Here is an 18,189-nt window from a genome sequence, read left to right on the forward strand (position 1 = left end):
CTTTTTTTTTTTTGGCTCTACCCACTGTGCCACCCAGCTGTGGGTCTCTTTCCCTCTTTTAAGATCTCTTTGGGATATAAGCCCAGCAGAAACACTGCTGGGTCAAAGGTTATGCACAATTTGATAGCCCAAATGGGAAGCAATTTCAACTTGTGCTTGCTTACCAAATTAATAAGGTAAACACATAAATATAATTGACAGTAGACAGCCTATTTTATGATTTTAATCATATATTCAGGGCTGGAACAGACCTTAGAGACTATTGAATCTGCTCCCCACATTTGCCATTTTTATGGGATTGCAAATGGGGTCGCATAGAGTTGGACGTGGGTGAAAAAGAACTGAACAACTTTTTGTCTACAAGCTCACCTTAATCGGCTATGACTTCACTTTGCCTTTAAGGAACTGGTCTTTTATCCTCTTTTGACAGATTGAAAAAATGCCAAACCTTCTGTTGAAGTCAGAAATTTCTTCAAGTGATGATAGGAAAATCACCATCCCATGATGTCATAAGCTCTTTGCCACATCTTGGAAGATGTTCTTTTTGATTGCTATCCTATCATAATGAATAGTCCCAGTAAATTACCAACTAAAGCACAAGTTTTTAAAACTACATGTTTGAGTCTAATGATAATGGTTTCAAGGTATGCTCTTCACTTCCCTAATCTTATGTTTATCTACTTATTTTTATTAAGTAGAAGATTTCAGGTTTCTTAATTTGAGATGGATTGAGAAGGGGAGCTGGAAAGACTTGGATTTGAATCCTTCCTTCATACTTTGTGTACAGTTATGGTTTAGTTATGTATCCCTTTGTACTTCTGGCTTCACCAAAATAAAAGAAGTTTCTGCATTACATAGCTCTTTATAATTTTCAAAATGGACTGAAGCTCTAGAGGGAAATCATTATTTAGGTAGGAGTAAGGTTGGATGTAATCTAAGGATCTTTTGATCTCTGGATTCTATGATTGGCAGGTCTTTTATTCAGACAACAACTCTGCCAATTTAGTCAGGGTTGGTATAATTTATTCCCATTTTGTGAATGAAAACAATAAGCCTCCTGAGGGTAAGAATCAAATTTTGTATTACTTTTTCAATTCCCCAGTGTTCTGAGAGGAGGAACCAAATGAAAGCTTGATCGCTTTATTTTTTCACCTTGCTGTTTTTCTGTATTTTGTGCTCTGAAGTTAAGAGTTGATGTTTTCATTTAGAGCTTACTTTAAGAAAACACACACACACACACATACACACACACACACACACACACAAAACCTTATTGTTCTCAGTTTAAAGTAATTTCATTTCTCTGGGTTCCTAAAACTTTATATGACAAAATGAGGAAAGGCATTTGTTTGGACAAAGTCCTCCCACAGCAATGGATAGTATGCATTAGTGAACATTACATGCCATGTAGTTGCTGTTTTTATAGATTTTAATGTGTATGAGTATGTGTATGTGTATATGTGTGATGAAGCCCTTTGGCAATCTGGTGAAGCTGAGGGAGTACTTCTCAGAATAATTAAATGTATAAAACAAAATACTTAAGTTTACAAACCAATTAAATTGATATACAGTTATCAAAATATTAAAAAAAAAAAACAATCTCAGAACTGTTGCCCTATTGGGTAGATGTATTTAAAGCTCCTTGACTCATAAAGTAACTCTATTAAGTATCTTATTTTGTTCTATATGAATCTCATTCTCAGGAATTCCAGTTAATGGCATCCAGCTGGAAAGGATAATGTTTTAAATCATAACTGAAACTTGTAATGTAATATAGTGCCCACACTAAAATGGGAACTTTAACTTATAGGTGATAGATACAAGTATGACACATTGGGATGCATGCTTTTCCCCCTTCGCTGAACCAAACAATGTCTGTGCATGCTGCTAAAAGACAATCAGTTTGCTAACTATATAAAGTTAGAGAAGAAGGAAAAAGAAGTTGAATTGAGACATAGTGGGAGAATAAAAGGGGCATATTGGAAAGTTTTTATCTAGGCAATAAAAATCTCTGGGTCAAAAGTTGCCTACGTCTCAGGAAACGTATCTCTAGATATGTGATGGGAATAACATTATCATAAATTTTTGTTTAATGCAAATTAATGTTGGAGAAGTACTTTTTTAGCTTTCTAAGAATAGGAACTATATGATATGTAATAAGATAAAAAAATTTAGGTGTTAGGCAGTTTGTTGTTTGAAGTCCTAGCTCATTATGCCATTGTTGGAAGCTTTAGAATTTTAGTAGGGAGGATCACAGCTTTTCAATCTAGAACTTACTACTTTCAATGCTTTGATAAATATTTACTTATAAGTGTACATACATGTGTGATCTACATGTATATATTTTTGGCATATTAAAAATTTGTAAATTTCTCAAAAAATTACATGCTTTGAAGTATAAATAGCTAATTTTGAATACTTTAAATTTAAATTTTCTTGTATAAATAAAACCTATGCAGCCAAGAAGGAATGCAGAAAATTGGAGAAAAATCTTTTATAGACAATCTCTCAGATAGGATGTTATTGGGTTGAAATATTGCTGTGGTGTAGGAAATAATGAACTGGTTGATTGTGAAAAACATTGAAAAACTTGGACTTATGAAGGAAGATGCTATCTACTTTTAGAGAAACAGATGAAAAGTAGAAATAAGTATAGTATGGTCTTACATATATGTATATAAGGATTTATTTTTAGATATCTATGTGTATGTATGTATGTATTTATAAAATATATATGTATATATATATATATATATATCTATGTTCAATTATAGCCTCTTTAAGTCAGGAGTGGGGAGGGAGGGGAAAAATAGAGTGAAAAGTATACAGTAGAGAATATTACCCCCCGCCCAAAAGAAGCAACAAAAAGCTGAGCAGCCTCGAAAATACTATGTAGTATTTGTTTTATAGCTTTTCTTGAACTGGCAATTTATTGTTTTATGTTGAATTCTTTCTTATGTTCTGCTCTGTAATGTGATTTTTTTCTTTTCTCATTTTTTTAATATTTAAAATAAATTTTTAAATTATCATAAAACTTCCTACTACTAAAGTATACCAAAAGCTAGAATGTATGTGCTTAACCCAACCATCACCACTAACGCATCTTAAGATCCTTCAAAATTCTCAATAAAATTTAGTGACAGTCCTCTCATCATTTGATTTATGTACTGAACATTGCTTCCCAGTCTGCCAAAGATTCAGAAAAATGTGTGTTAGAAGTTGTTTTTACTGTCCTCTACATAGGAGATACATTTATCAGGGATGGTAGCTCTGTTAACTTTCCTGACTCATTTTTCTCCTCATTACTTTCAAGTTTTATTGACTGCTGTTTAAAAGGAATAGTCAAATAAATGATTCTTCAAAAAAAATTTTTGGACATGTTTCAGAAGAGAGAGAGAGGTAAAGAAAATCAGATGTAGCTTATATGATTTTTTTTTTTTTTTGAATCTTGAAAAGCATAGATAACACAAAATAGGCACTCTTTGGGAAGAAGCTTTTAGTGTTTGAGAAATTGAGGTAAACATTTGAATATCCAAGGATTTTTTTTAAAATTACTTTCTCTCAATGTATTCATGGAACTTGGTCCCTTTCATATGTACTTACCACATTCTTTTAAATGTTATAATTATAGCGTTCATCATTTCTCTTTACTAGATTGCAGGCTCATTGAGGACACAGACATAGTATTATTGTCTGTGCACAGTGCTATGGGCTTAGGTACTTAATAAATGTTTGTTGAATTGCATTAAGTGTGTGTGTGTGTGTGTGTGTGTGTGTGTGTGTGTGTGTGTGTTTTGAGATTAATAAGCTTGATGACCTTAAGCCTGATTATGTCTTCTTCTGTTGCTACTTAGAAGAGAAAGTATTATCAATTAGAAGGAGCTTCACAAGTATTTGAGAGAAGCCTTTATTAGATAACTTTGATCTTCTATTTTCTAGAGTCCTATTGCCAATAAACAGTTAAATTTTTAAGGTTTTTTTTGTTGTTGTTTTGAGTAGAAAGAACCTTTTGTGACACATGTTATTAGAAGGTGACAAATTACACATTATAAAAATCATCCTTTTGCAAATTCTCTGGGATATATTATTCTACATTCTATTCTACACTTTCCAGATTGGCTAAGATGACAGGAAAAGATAATGATAAATATTGGAGGGAATGTGGGAAAATTGGAACGCTAATGCATTATTGGTGGAGTTGGGAGTTGATCCAACCATTCTGGAGAGCACTTTGGAACTAAATCCAAGAGGAATCAAATTGCATACCCTTTGATTCAGCAGTAACTCTACTGGATCTGTATCCCAAAGAGATCATGTGAAAGGGAAAAGAACCCACAAGTGCAAAAATGTTTGTAGCAGCTCTTTTTATAGTGGCAAGGAACTGGAAACTGATGCCCATCAACTGGAGAATGGCTGAATAAGTTATGGTATGTGAATATTATGGAATATTATTGTTCTATAAGAAATGATCAGCAGGCTGATTTCAGAAAAGCCTGGAGAGACTTGCATGGATGATGTTAAGTGAAGTGAGTAAAACAAAGAGAACATTGTACACAGCAATAATAAAATTATGTGATGATCAACTATGATGGACTTGGATCTTTTAAACAATGAGGTGATTCAAGATAATTCTAATAGACTTGTGATAGAGCTATCAGGATCCAGAGAAAGAACTATGGAAACTGAATGTGGAGCAAAGCATAATATTTTTACCTCTGTTATTGTTTGTTTCTTTGTTTTTTTACCTTGTGTTTTTTTTTTTTTTTTTTACCTTTCACCTTTTGATCAGATATGGAAATATATTTAGAAGAATTGCATGTGTTTAACCAATATTGCATTGCTTGCTGTCTATAGGAGAGGGGGATGGGGAGGAAAGAAGAAACATTTGGAATACAAGATTTTGCAAAGGTGCATTTTGAAAACAATCCTTGCATGTATTTGGAAAAAATGAAAAAAAAAAAGCTATTAAAAATTAAAAAAATATTATCCACCAAAATGTAATCAAATTATTAGATGGGATAAGATAATGCTATTTAGCACTAGAAGGAATATTTTATTTGGATCTTTCTTTTCATGTGAGGAATTATAACCAGAAAAATTGTGATTTGCTGGTAATATTATTCATTTTTATATTAAGATTTACTTTTAAAGAATCTTATTATATACAAGATATTACTTATGTGCTGTTTGTGGCATTTTCTTTCATAGACTCAAGATGTATGCTTATTTTTGTACTTAACTGTTCTATACACAATCTAACTAATTGAAGCTCAAGAAGAGTTGAATAATAAACTCAACAGACACTTGTCCTTACTGTAACTCCCTTGGCATAAATATTTTCAGGAGCCAGGTCAAGACGTAAGGGTAGCAACAAACGTGAAGGCATTTACTGATTTTAGCCCTCTGCATACCGTAGCACAATGAGGCATGTTGAATTTTTAAGTCAACACTTAAAAATTTTTGGCATTAAATCTAACTTTTCAATTTTTGTATGAGGTTTCTGTGTCTCTTCCCTCCCCGCCCCCTTTGTAAATAAATGAACTATTTGTGTTTTTACTTCAAGTTGAGTAATGTTAAAGGAACTATACTTCAGTTTACTTTTTTTTTCCAAACAAGGAAGAAGCTAAACTGGTGGAAGCTTTAGTCTTGTTAAGATGAAACATTTGTCTCTTCAGTGACTTAATATGGAATAAAGTAATGGATATCAAACTGAAAGAATGTTGTAAAACATGAATGTCTGCCAAAAATTTATATATCAATTTACTAGAATCTCAAGATCATTTTTACTTCAGTTTGGTTGACTTAATACTTCCAGCACCTATTCTTGATAGAGGAGATAGTGAAATAGTAGATAAAGTTCTTTCAATGGGGTACATAAAGAAAACATACAAAATAAAGTACCAAATGAACAGCTTATACAAATAGATAATGGCACAGAGTGCCTGGTTTATATATCTCCAGAGAAATTCCAGAAATATCATATATACCTATTTATATTGTCTGTCCCAAAAACTTTAGTGCAGTTTTAAGCTTGAATAATTTCAGAAATGTAAGTGCTACAAATGCTACAAACTTACAAAAATGTCATTTTAAATTTTAAATATTTAAATTTTTTACATTTGTTTAATTTTATGAATTTTTAATAATACATTTTATTTTAAATATAACATGTACAGCAGTTTCTGTATGACTCATGCCCAGATCACTGACTTGCTAAAGGATGGGGCTCTCCTTGCTTAGTCAACTTTGTCATCTGATCTATTTCTATTAGTTTTTTCTTATAGGGTCATGTCAAAAAATTCATGAATGTATCAATATTTCATTCTTTGGATGATCTTAAGGCTAGCATTACAAATTGAAAATTAATTTGAACTTTTATAAGAAACACCAGTATTTTAAGATTTTAAATTTTTTTGTTTAGTCGTGTCTGACTCTTCATGATAAACATGGATTAACTGTCTATAGTTTTTTTTTTTCTTTGTTTTTGGAGAAGTGAGGCAAGATACTGGAGTAGTTTGCTGTTTTCATTTTTTTTTTTTTCCCCCGCAGGTGGGTGTTAAATGACTTGTTCAGGATCACACAATTAGTCAGTGAATGTCTGAGGACAGAGTTGCACTCAAATCTTTATGATTCTTGTCCTAGTGATCTATCTATTGTACCAGCTAGTTCCCCCAAGATTTTAAATATTCAAGTGTTATTTTTACAAGTTCTTAGAAGTTATATTTTTAAAGTTGTTAAAGCTTAAAACTGCAGCAAGACTTTTGAGACACACTGTATATGCATATAACTGTGTATAAAAGCACTGTTGTGATAGTGGAGTAATTTCAGGTTAATATGATGAAAGAGGTGGGATGCTTAAGGAAAGACAGAAATGATTGGTCGTCTCAGTTTGAAGGAATGATATATATGCTGTCTCAGAAGTGGACATAAGAAAGTCACATATGCAAAATAGGCTAGTTCAGTGAATGTGGATGACATGAAGTGACAGAAACAGGATATGTAGATAGCAGAAGATAAAGTGTGATTTGACTATATCTTAAGAAGCATGAAACTAAAAATCTGAAGCTAGTAGCTTGAATGTAGGGAGTTTGACTCTTAAAGGACCCTTTAAATACTCTACTTCTCAATGTATGTAATGTATGTAAGGTGGTTTGGATAGGAAAGAGGCTGAAGATAGTCCAATTAGACATGGGCTTCCCTTCCACACACCCCCATTTTAAGTTTTGAATAGAATTGTAACTCTTAGAACAGAAGAACTCTAGAAAAAAATGTTGCATAGGACAAATGGTGATTGGTAAAGCATTCAATAATAGAGGTTCCAAGATTAAAAGCTATTGATAATAATGGAAAATTTGAGGAAATTAAGTTTTTAAAATTTTATTTGTTAACACCAGTGTCTTATAAGTGTCTTACTTAAAAAAGGAAGACATATTAAGATCTTAGTAATCAAAACCTGAATGTAAATTTTTCATTTTTTTAAGCCTTGATCATTTCTTTAAAATTTGCAACTGGTCTTTTATCCTATTTTGACAGATTGAAAAAATAACAAATCTTCTGTTGAAGTCAGAAATTTTTTTTTTAAATAACTTTTTATTGACAGAACCCATGCCAGGGTAATTTTTTACAGCATTATCCCTTGCACTCACTTCTGTTCTGATTTTTCCCCTCTCCCAGATGGCAAGCAGTCCTTTACATGTTAAATAGGTTACTATCCTAGATACAATATATGATATGTGTGCAGAATCGAACAGTTTTCTTGTTGCACAGGGAGAATTGGATTCAGAAGGTACAAATAACCAGGGAAGAAAAACAAAAATGCAAGCAATTTGTATTCATTTCCCAGTGTTCTTTCTTTGGGTGTAGCTGCTTCTGTCCATCCTTGATCAGTTGGAACTGAATTAGCTCTCTTTATCGAAGAGATCCACTTCCATCAGAATACATCCTCAAACAGTATCATTGTTGAGGTATATAATGATCTCCTGGTTCTGCTTGTTTCACTTAGCATCAGTTCATGTAAGTCTCGCCAGTCCTCTCTGTGTTCATCCTGCTGGTCATTTCTTACAGAACAATAATATTCCATAACGTTCATATACCACAATTTACTCAACCATTCTCCAATTGATGGACATCCATTCATTTTCTAGCTTCTAGCCACTACAAACAGGGCTGCCACAAACATGTTGGCACATACAGGTCCCTTTCCCTTCTTTAGTATCTCTTTGGGATATAAGCCCAATAGAAACACTGCTGGATCAAAGGGTATGCACAGTTTGAAAACTTTTTGAGCATAGTTCCAAATTGCTCTCCAGAATGGCTGGATGTGTTCACAATTCCACCAACAATGTATCAGGGTCCCTGTTTTCCCACATCCCTCCAACAGTCCGCATTATCTTTCCCTGTCATTCTAGCCAATCTGACAGGTGTGTAGTGGTATCTCAGAGTTGTCTTAATTTGCATTTCTCTGATTAATAATGATTTGGAGCATATTTTCATATGTCTATAAATAGTTTTAATTTCTTCGTCTGAGAATTGTCTGTTCATATCCTTTGACAATTTACCAATTAGAGAATGGCTTGATTTCTTATAGAATCAATTCTCTCTATATTTTGGAAATGAGGCCTTTATCAGAACCTTTGACTGTAAAAATGTTTTCCCAGTTTATTGTTTCCCTTCTAATCTTGTCTGCATTAGTTTTGTTTGTATAAAAACTTTTCAATTTGACAAAATCAAAATTTTCTATTTTGTTGTCAATAGTGATCTCTAGTTCTTCTTTGGTCATAAATTCCTCCCTCTTCCACAGGTCTGAGAGGTAAACTATCCTATGCTCTTCCAATTTATTTATAATCTCATTTTTTATGCCTAGGTCATGAACCCATTTTGACCTTATCTTGGGTCAATGTTAAGTATGGGTCAATGCCTAGTTTCTGCCATACTAATTTCCAATTTTCACGAAGTCAGAAATTTTTAAAAAGGAAAAAATCAAAATGTGATCTCTTCAAGTGGAAAATGATTTTCAAGGCAACACAGCATGTTTTTCTTTGAGAAGACTATTTCTTTAAAACCTAACATCATATTTACAACATATACCCTATTATAGGCATGTTGTCTTCCATTTTCTCTTACATGAGACTCCACACACACACACACACACACACACACACACACACACACCCACTAATTATTAAACCCAAAATAATTAACTTTGTTAGATAAGAGCATTTCTTTTTTTTTTTTTTTTTTTTTTTTTTTTTTTTTTTTTTTAAGGGTTTTTTTGTTTGTTTCAAGATAAGAGTATTTCTTGATTAAATCAGTCACTTGTAGCATTCTGAATCAGAATGTCTAAACAGAGTCTCTGTACCTTTGAATTAATCAAAGCCATTGTGTGAGAGATTTGATCATATCCTTAGAAACTTGGATAAAAGAGAAGCATTATTTCAATTGTTTATTGATTCAACTGTGTATGTTGCCCGGTAATATTATTCATTTTTATATTAGGATTTTACTTTTAAAGAATCTTATTATATATATGTTATATATATAACATATATAGCACACACACACACACACACACACACGATCTAGAAGTATAAGGAGAGGGGATAATATAGGCTAGAAATGGAAAGAACCAGCAGCCAAGAGTCAGCCAGTAAAAGGAGAAAGAGAAGATAAGACTGAGCATGACAGAGAAGGAAAATGTCAGACCTATCTCAAAACAGAAGACTTGGATTGATATTACCACCTACCCACTCAAAAAGAAAAGTCTTAAGGAAGAAGTTTGCTCTCTTTCCCCAATTTCCACTCCTAATGCCCTTTTGCAGATACTATATAGTATAATTACCCATTTTTTAACGTAAACATTTCAAGCAACATGAATTTTGTCCCAACCACAAATGAGCCAGTTAAGGGTTAAATAGTGGTAAAGATCTATCTTTCATCCATCTTACCTAAAATTGGCTTTTGAGTTTCTTTTGACTTTATCTCCTAATTTCTCTTATCTTTTCATTTTGAAGAAAGATTTCTATTCATAGGTGATAGTAATGATATTTTTAAAAAATATTGAACATTTTGACTTATTAGGTTTTTGACAATTTCTTAAAGAAGTTGTTTATTCAGAACATAAATATATAATACATCTATATATGAAATTATAGATAGAAATAGGATTGAAAAACTGTTCAGTCATTACTTCAGAATTATATTAGCTTCCCAGTGACTGTAATAATAAGAAAAACAATTGTCTTCTCTAGCTTTTGACTTTTAAATTTATTATTTGTGGATGATAATATCCTACCAATGAATTTTCTCCACCTCAGGGTTGAGTCATGATTGGTTGATATCACTTTTCAAGGATAGAGAGAAAGAGAGAGAGCTTTGGGCAATTTTCCAACTGTGTCTAGTAACTTAGTAAGTTTCACATTGGAATAAACAGCATTAGACTGACAAGCTTTTGATCTTTGGGAATGAGATGTGGAGTATATTTAGTGTATTTGTGATAGGTTGAAAAATTATTAGTAGAAATATTCATAGGAACAAGGGGCTGTGGGTTGAGAACTAGAGGAGAACTTGCTTAAATTTAATCATATGAACTTCAAATGATTCAAGTTTTAAATTAGAAGAAATTTGCTGTTTTTTATGTGAAGAAGATATATGCTGAAGGAATTATTGTCATGTTTCAGTTATAATTTCTTGACATGAGTATGTCCTTCCCAATATAGTTTACTTTTTTTTTTTTTTTAAAGTTAATTGGGGTTGTGACTTGTTCAGAGTCACACAGCTTAGTGTCTGAAGGATTTGAACTCAAGTCTTTTTGATTTTCGTCTATCCACTATGTCAACTAGTTGCCCTTTCACAGCTTTTAAAGAGGTGACTTAATTGGGGACCACCAACAACTATGTGATGATTTTTTCTGAACTTAGGCTGGTGCCCAGACTATATATGAGGTATTACTTCAAATCTTTACAATATAAGACTTGACTTGTCAAAGTTTGTATTCTGATGGCTTAGCCTTTAAAAACTCAATGTCACTTTCATTCTGAGATATGTCTATGGCAATAGAAGAGAAATATTGATTTAATTGTTACTATTGGAGGGAGTATCTATAATGAGATCAGAGATTCATGAAAATAGGGGAAAAGGGCAGTTAGTTACTTAAAAATATTAGTGAGAAAAATTAAAGAAGCTGAAAAAATGGTCATAGTCAGAAGCTTTTGAGAGCAATACCTTTTTTTGGGGGGGGGAATTCTTCAATTTTCTTTTTTTGGAAATTTCTTTTAACAGTGGCATTATCCTATATTAAAATTGCTGAATTAGACCACTTTCTTGAGGTGAAGTAATGGATAGGTGGGGATGAAAAGGGTTAAGAGTTAATTATTGGGTATTCTTGCCGCCAGCGCACAACAATAGGACACTGATTCTAACTGATCCAAATCACCAATTTTTGACCTAATATTGATTGATTGATAGCTTAGCTAACTAGTAATGGCATTTCCCTGCTTACATTTTTTACATCCCCTCTATCTTTAATGCCTCCTTAATAAAATATTCCTTTATGTAGTTTGAGAACATCATGATACATAGCCTGTGTAAGCATTTATAACTATATGCAGATGTCATCTTTATTATGATTATGTACTTGTTAGCTTTGACTTGGAAAAATCCCTGTGAAACACGAAGTTTATAATCTTGGGCAAGTAACTTAGCTTCCCTGGATTTCATTGACCTCATCTTTGTTTAAAAAAAAAAAAGAAAGTAAAAAAATTGAGTTGGAGTAGATGTCATTAGTATATTACAGTCAATGTCATTTCTATTCCTATGGTTCCTTCTTTGTATACTCTCACTTCCTCAGCTTGGTTCTTCAGGCAAACAGAATTAGGAGGAAGTTTATATAATTAAATTCACATATGTAGAATGTGATTCAAGTCCTATTTTTAGGTTGTCACAATCCTTATCTAATGGTTTTAACTATAAATGTCCGAATACTGAAATTCTGCATTAGGATTGTCATCTAATTGGGGATATAGAATAAATGCTTCTTAATGATTCATTTCAACAATTATGCAATGGTCAATCTACTTTTTGATTACTAGAATTATACTTTCTTTGGTATGAGTACCTCCTCCACCATCTGAATTTGAAGCTTTGTGATTATGCCTGAAAAATTTGTTGCCCTTTGGCCAAGCTGATGATTGGCTACTCCTTAACATCATTAGGAAAATCCTTAGATCACAAGTATATATGTAGTCACTGGTGTATCCTAATGGGAGGGGTGTAAGGCTTTTACTACTTAGTAGAACCTGTTAGGACTAGTATTCCACTGTCATAAGTCACCTCTGTGCACAATGATACATTGAAGCACAACTTTAGTGGGACAAAAAGTAGCTTGCAGAACCCAAATTTCAAGGATTAAACCAGTGATAGTAAAGATGACAACAGTGGTAACAACTAACATTTTATAGAATAACTATTATGTGTCAGGCACTATGCTACAAATATTCATTTCATCCTCATAATACCTCTGGGAAGTAAGCACTATTAGTCCCATTTTATATAGGAGAAAAAAAGGCAGATAAAAGTAAATGAACTTTTTTTCAGTCACACAGTTTATAAAGAACTGAGCGCAGACTTGAATTCAGGTCTTCATGATTCCAAGTAGCTTTTTAACCACTGTACTACCTTGTGGCTTCTAAAAAGACAAGGAAAAAGTTCAAAACAAGATCTATTTCCACTCCCCTACCTCAATTTCTATTATGTACTTCTATCAAGTTTTTCTATTTCTTAAGAGCATTTCTGTCCCAGTGTTGTTGATTGGATATATTTGCTCTCTATTAAATGAAGTCATGTTATTTTTGGTGTGTGAGAGTGAAAATTAATATCAAATTATTTTTTTTAGCAAGAAGATAGTTCTTTAGCAAAAACATTTGGAATGGAGATAATATTTCTAGGCCCAAGATACTGAAATTGTAAAAAGTATATTTCTCTTGGGAATTTGTAGGTAAAGATAGAAAAATTGAAATGTCTGTATGCATCCATATCAATGATTGGTAATGGCATGACTTTTAAATTATATAATCTAGATACATTACAGTGTGAAAAAGTTTGTTATTCTGCACAAGTCAGGTGGCATTACATTTTGTGGCATATGGAGTTTTAAAATCTATGAGTCATAGTAGCTTCACATCCTTGGAAAGATGACAAATGGTATAAAATTTATTTTCAGGGATGGAAGTGGGTGGAGAGGAGAGAAGAATTTCATTCTTTTAGTTGCTACATTTTGCAATAATACAGGCCAACTTTTGTGGGTGGGAAAATAGTGTTTGATAGCTAAAAAGTAAGGTGGATAGATTTCTTAGGGATAAGTTTATGAAGCATTTTTCTATCCTTTATTTTCATGTTTCCTTTTCCCTTGTCTCTCTGCTTTTCTCTCCCTCCACACCATACCTTGCAACACAGAGATAAAAGATGATGATTTTTTTTTTTAATTTGAAGTGTAATGCTAGGGTAAGTTTTAAATTCTCAGAATAATTTATTAACTGACAAAATTGTAAGCTTGTTCAATCAACTAATATTTCTGAAGCACTTGCTATGTGCCAGGTATTCGGTTAGGGGCTAAAAAAAAATGAAACAATGCCTTCTCATAAGGAGTTTATATTCTAATGGGGGAGGCAGCAAATACATAAAAATAAATAAATAAAATAACAATACAAAATATGTAATGTAATAAATATTAAAAGTTAAAAATCAGTTAAGTGAAATAAGTAAATTTAAAAATTAAATATTAATAAATATTGATATAAATTAAGAAAATAGAATTTAAATAGAATACAGAGTGGTTAGAAAAAAAGTAATTTGGGAGAGTATCAGCAAAATATATAAATTTAGAGCTAGATAGTAATTGAGATAGAATCTGTTTCAACTCCTGCATTTTACAACCATCAGATTCTTCCAGCTTCCATGGTTGTTGCTGGGAGAGGTGATGTTCACTTTTCTTAGAAATTAGAAGTATACTGGTTCCTCCCAAAAGGGGTAACAAGACCATTAGGGCTCTCTTTAAATTCCTAAGATTTTTAATATTATTTGAGTTCATCTCTAGATATGAAACTTAATTCATATCTACAATGGAGATAACAGTCCAGTGCCATTTAGACATTTATTTTGTATTGTTTTCTCACCAATACATTTCTTGTGATGGATGTGGTCTCATTCAAACTGAGACCTGTTGAAATCGTAGCTTAAAAAGACCAATGTTTTTTACTGCAGCCAGGGCCATCTCCAGTCATCTTGATCTATAACTAGCCACTGGACTCAGATGGCTCGGGAGGGTAAAGTGAGGCAGATGACCTTGCACAGCCCTCCCTCATTTAAATCCAATTCACTTGCAAATCATGGTATCACCTCCCTGATATCCTAGTCCTCTTCCAGAACAAAGGACAAACAATAACCACAAAAACAACAAAGTTTCAAGAAAGTATACTTTCACTTTTTCTTCCTTTGACCAAGCCATTCATTTAAGTTCCATAGGCATCAATAGACTACTATGTACAAGGCTTTTTAGATGTTAGGTATATAAAAATAAAAAATGGGTCTGTCTTTAAGGAGAGTAAAATGTTATTTTTGGGATGGGGTAGAGGGATAAAATGTCAGCAATGTATGATGTTAGTTGGACCTCTTTTACTTTTCTCATTAAAAAAAAAAGAATAAGCTAGATTTTTTGATCTTTTATTTATTATTATTATTATTTTTTGCTGAGGCAATTGGGGTGAAGTGATTTGCCCAGGGTCACACAGCTAGGAAAGTGTTAAGTGTCTGAGATCAAATTTGAACTCAGGTCCTCCGTCTTCAGGACTGGTGCTCTATCCATTGCCTGCACAACTTTTTGATCTTTAAAGATCTTAAAGATGTCTAAATCTATTGCTTTAGATAAATAAAAAAGACAGCTCCAGAGAAAGTAGAGAAACCTTTAGTTGGAGGGGAAGGATATTCTGTGGATGGGTATGACTTAAATCTATAATCCAATCTCTCTTTTCTTGCCTCCCTCCTATCTCTCCTTTTAACAGAGCATTGGCTAGCCAGGATTAGGGTAATATTTACTCCATTATTTGTGTATGTGTGCAACTGGAGTGAGATTGAGTGTTGGGGGAAGTTGTGAACAACTCTCTAAAACTATTAGTTGTAGAAAAAGAATTAATGTGCATTAGTAGGAAAAGTTTCCTCAACAGGAATTTCCTTAGCCAAAAAAAAATTAGAGGTCTAGGACTATTTTAAATTGTAAGCAATAAACTATAAAGGCAGTAATAAAGACAGAGCCCTGGACTCATGGTTGGGAGACAAATTCAAATTCCAGCTATTTCAGTTACTAGCTGAAATACCATGAGATTTTGTACCTATCAGTTTCCTTCTCTCTAAGAGAGTTTGAACTAAATGGCCTTTTAATTCTAACATTTAATAATTAGGAGGAATCAGCTATTCATTTAGTCAAGTCTTTCTAATTTCTTTCTAGCTCAGGAGACAACTCCCTGATTGGGTAGCTATAATTGGAATGGGGATCTGGATTGGCTTTTCTGGGTTTGAGCCTCCAGGATGGGTCCATGTGGAAGCCAAAGGCCAGCCAGTGAGTCATTCAGTGCAATAAATACCAGAGTGAGTGGACTTATGACTAGGGGAATGAAGGGATACTCTAGGAGCTAGGATTAGAAAAGCTTGAAAGTCATCTGGGTGAAAGAAGAGAGTGAGTGGGATGAACTGGTGAAAGGTCATAGAGTCTAAACCCTTCATTAATAGATAAAAAAACTTAGGACACTGAAGTTACTGTAAACAACTGAGTTGAGATTTGAATTTATATCTTCTTTACTCTAACCCCAATGTCCTATTAATTATGTTATATTATTCGCCCAAACTGCTTGAATTCTTGACTTCTCATTGGATCTTTAACCATGAAAGAATAATTTGGGTTAAAAAGCTTCTCTTTTAAAATGGAAGTAAGTTAAGAGAAGTCTATTTGTCATTTACATTTTAGTTAGATCATATTAGTTTTTATTTAACTTTAGCTCGTTGAAAAGAATGGGAATTTTATTTTGGGAAGAAACAGGGAATTTTAATAATGATTTTAATAATTAGCATTTCTGTAAGACTTAAAGGCTTATAAAGTATAATTTATTATTATTTGGATATTATTTTAATGCAAATATTATTTCATTTTATTTTTGTAACAACAAAAAATGGAAGATAAAGTGCTATTATCATTCTCATTTTAAGAAAAAGAGACATAGAGGGGTTTGGGTGACTTATACAGTCACATAGCTGATAAGTGTCTTCAGCCAGATTTGAACCCACAAATTCAGCACTGTATTCATTGAGCTATCTAAGCTACTTCCCTAATTGGGGAACTCTGGGGTGCAGGATTGTAACTGATTAATTCTGTGACAAGATGCAAGAATTTAGAGGGGAGTTTTTAGGATTCACTTAGGGACTACTATAGAGAAAAAAAGCTCAAGATTCAAGACTAAGAGAGATTGTGCAGCAGCTAGAGCCCTGCCTTTAATCACATGTTGTGATTTGGGGGCCACCTGCCAGTGGCTGTTAGAGGTCTAACTTAGACCTGTAGAATGGATTTCTTCATGTAAGAGGATGACAAGGAGATGATATTACAAGGAGACTGAGAGGCATTTTCATTGTCTGACTTCCCCACTGAGAGGCAGTTGCATTGTCTGACTTTAACCTATAGTTAAGATTAGAGTTTGAAGATTAGAGTTAGGCAGATGACAGAGGAGTCATTTACTTTTGGAGACTCAATTTGCACATCTAGGAAATAGGAATGATATAAATAATAGCATCTGCCTCCTCAGATTATCATAAGGATAAAGTGAGAAACTATATGTAAAAATGCAAACTTTTAAATTCTGTATAAATTTAGAAATGATGATGATGAGGAGGATATATTTTTGATATAATCCTGGAGCCCAGGTTTTGAATCCATATACTTTTTGATATAGTAGAGTTACTCTCTGAAAGTGAGGAAATCTAGCCTCTGGTTTTATTTATTTGAATACAAATAACAACTTACTTCTTTGTGTCTCAGTTTTCTCCTTTGTAAAGTGAGGGAATTCTGTCAGATGATTTCTAAGTTTCTTTAAGTTTTGAAATGCCATTACTACATTAATAGTCTCCTCCAAAGGGATAAATTTTCTGGTTTTAGATAATCTCCAGATAGGAAGTGAATAAAATGTAGTCATCAAGGCATTTTTTTTTTTTTTTTTGGAATGAGTTTTTAGGTCCTTTGGGAAATTCAGGGGTGCTTGTGTTAGACTGGCACTGATTGACTATGCAAGGGTGGGGTAGCTTGGCTTGGGGCCAACCTGAATGTTTCTGCAATGACACTAACATCTTATTTGTTTGCCCAGCTCCTAGCCTGGTCTCTAGCCAGAAGTAATTTCCTATCCTTAGTCCAGATGCTGTGTGGCTGGGGAAGGAAAGCATACATAAGATGAAAGGCACTCTGGTAAATTTCATTTTGCATTTGTCCTTGCTAAGCGGGAAAGGGGGCGAAGGTTTGGAGAAATTCTCCTCCCATCTAAAACTAGTCTTGTCAAAGCTCTTCTCTCTGGATAATTAGGCAATTAGCCTGAGACTTTGTAGTTTTCTTGTTCAGCTTGGCAAATGTAGGAATAGGTTTATAGCCAGCAAAAGCATCTGTTTTGTCTGTACATTCTTGGCCGACAGGGAGAAGTTATCTACCTTTGGTAATTTATATTTTATTTAATTTAGAAATCTTTCCACATCTTGGAACTAGAAACATCAGATAGCTTGCTGCCTTGATCAGAAAATAACCTTATTTTCATGTATTTGTATGACTTATAATAACTGTTTAGCAATGTCCTTCACTCTTGACTGGCTTTGTAGAGCATTTACTAGTGACTGTATTTATCTAATCTGGATGACCTCTTGGTCGAGGTGTTGTCAGAGGCATTCTTTTGCGGGGTAGAGTTTGCTGCTGATTTCCCTGCTTACATCTGTGATTCTATGGGGTGAACAAAGGTACGTTAATAACTGTTCAGTTTGCTAAGTGCTTTGTTACACCTGTCAGATGTACTTGTCAATCTATTTGGAATACTGAATGTGTTACTTTTTTGAAATTGGAGTATGAGCTTCATAATGTGATTTTTGCATAAAGAGCTATTAAAACATTCCCATTTC

The sequence above is a fragment of the Antechinus flavipes genome, chromosome 3 (genome assembly GCF_016432865.1).
Source record: "Antechinus flavipes isolate AdamAnt ecotype Samford, QLD, Australia chromosome 3, AdamAnt_v2, whole genome shotgun sequence".
In the NCBI taxonomy this organism is placed as follows: Eukaryota; Metazoa; Chordata; class Mammalia; order Dasyuromorphia; family Dasyuridae; genus Antechinus; species Antechinus flavipes.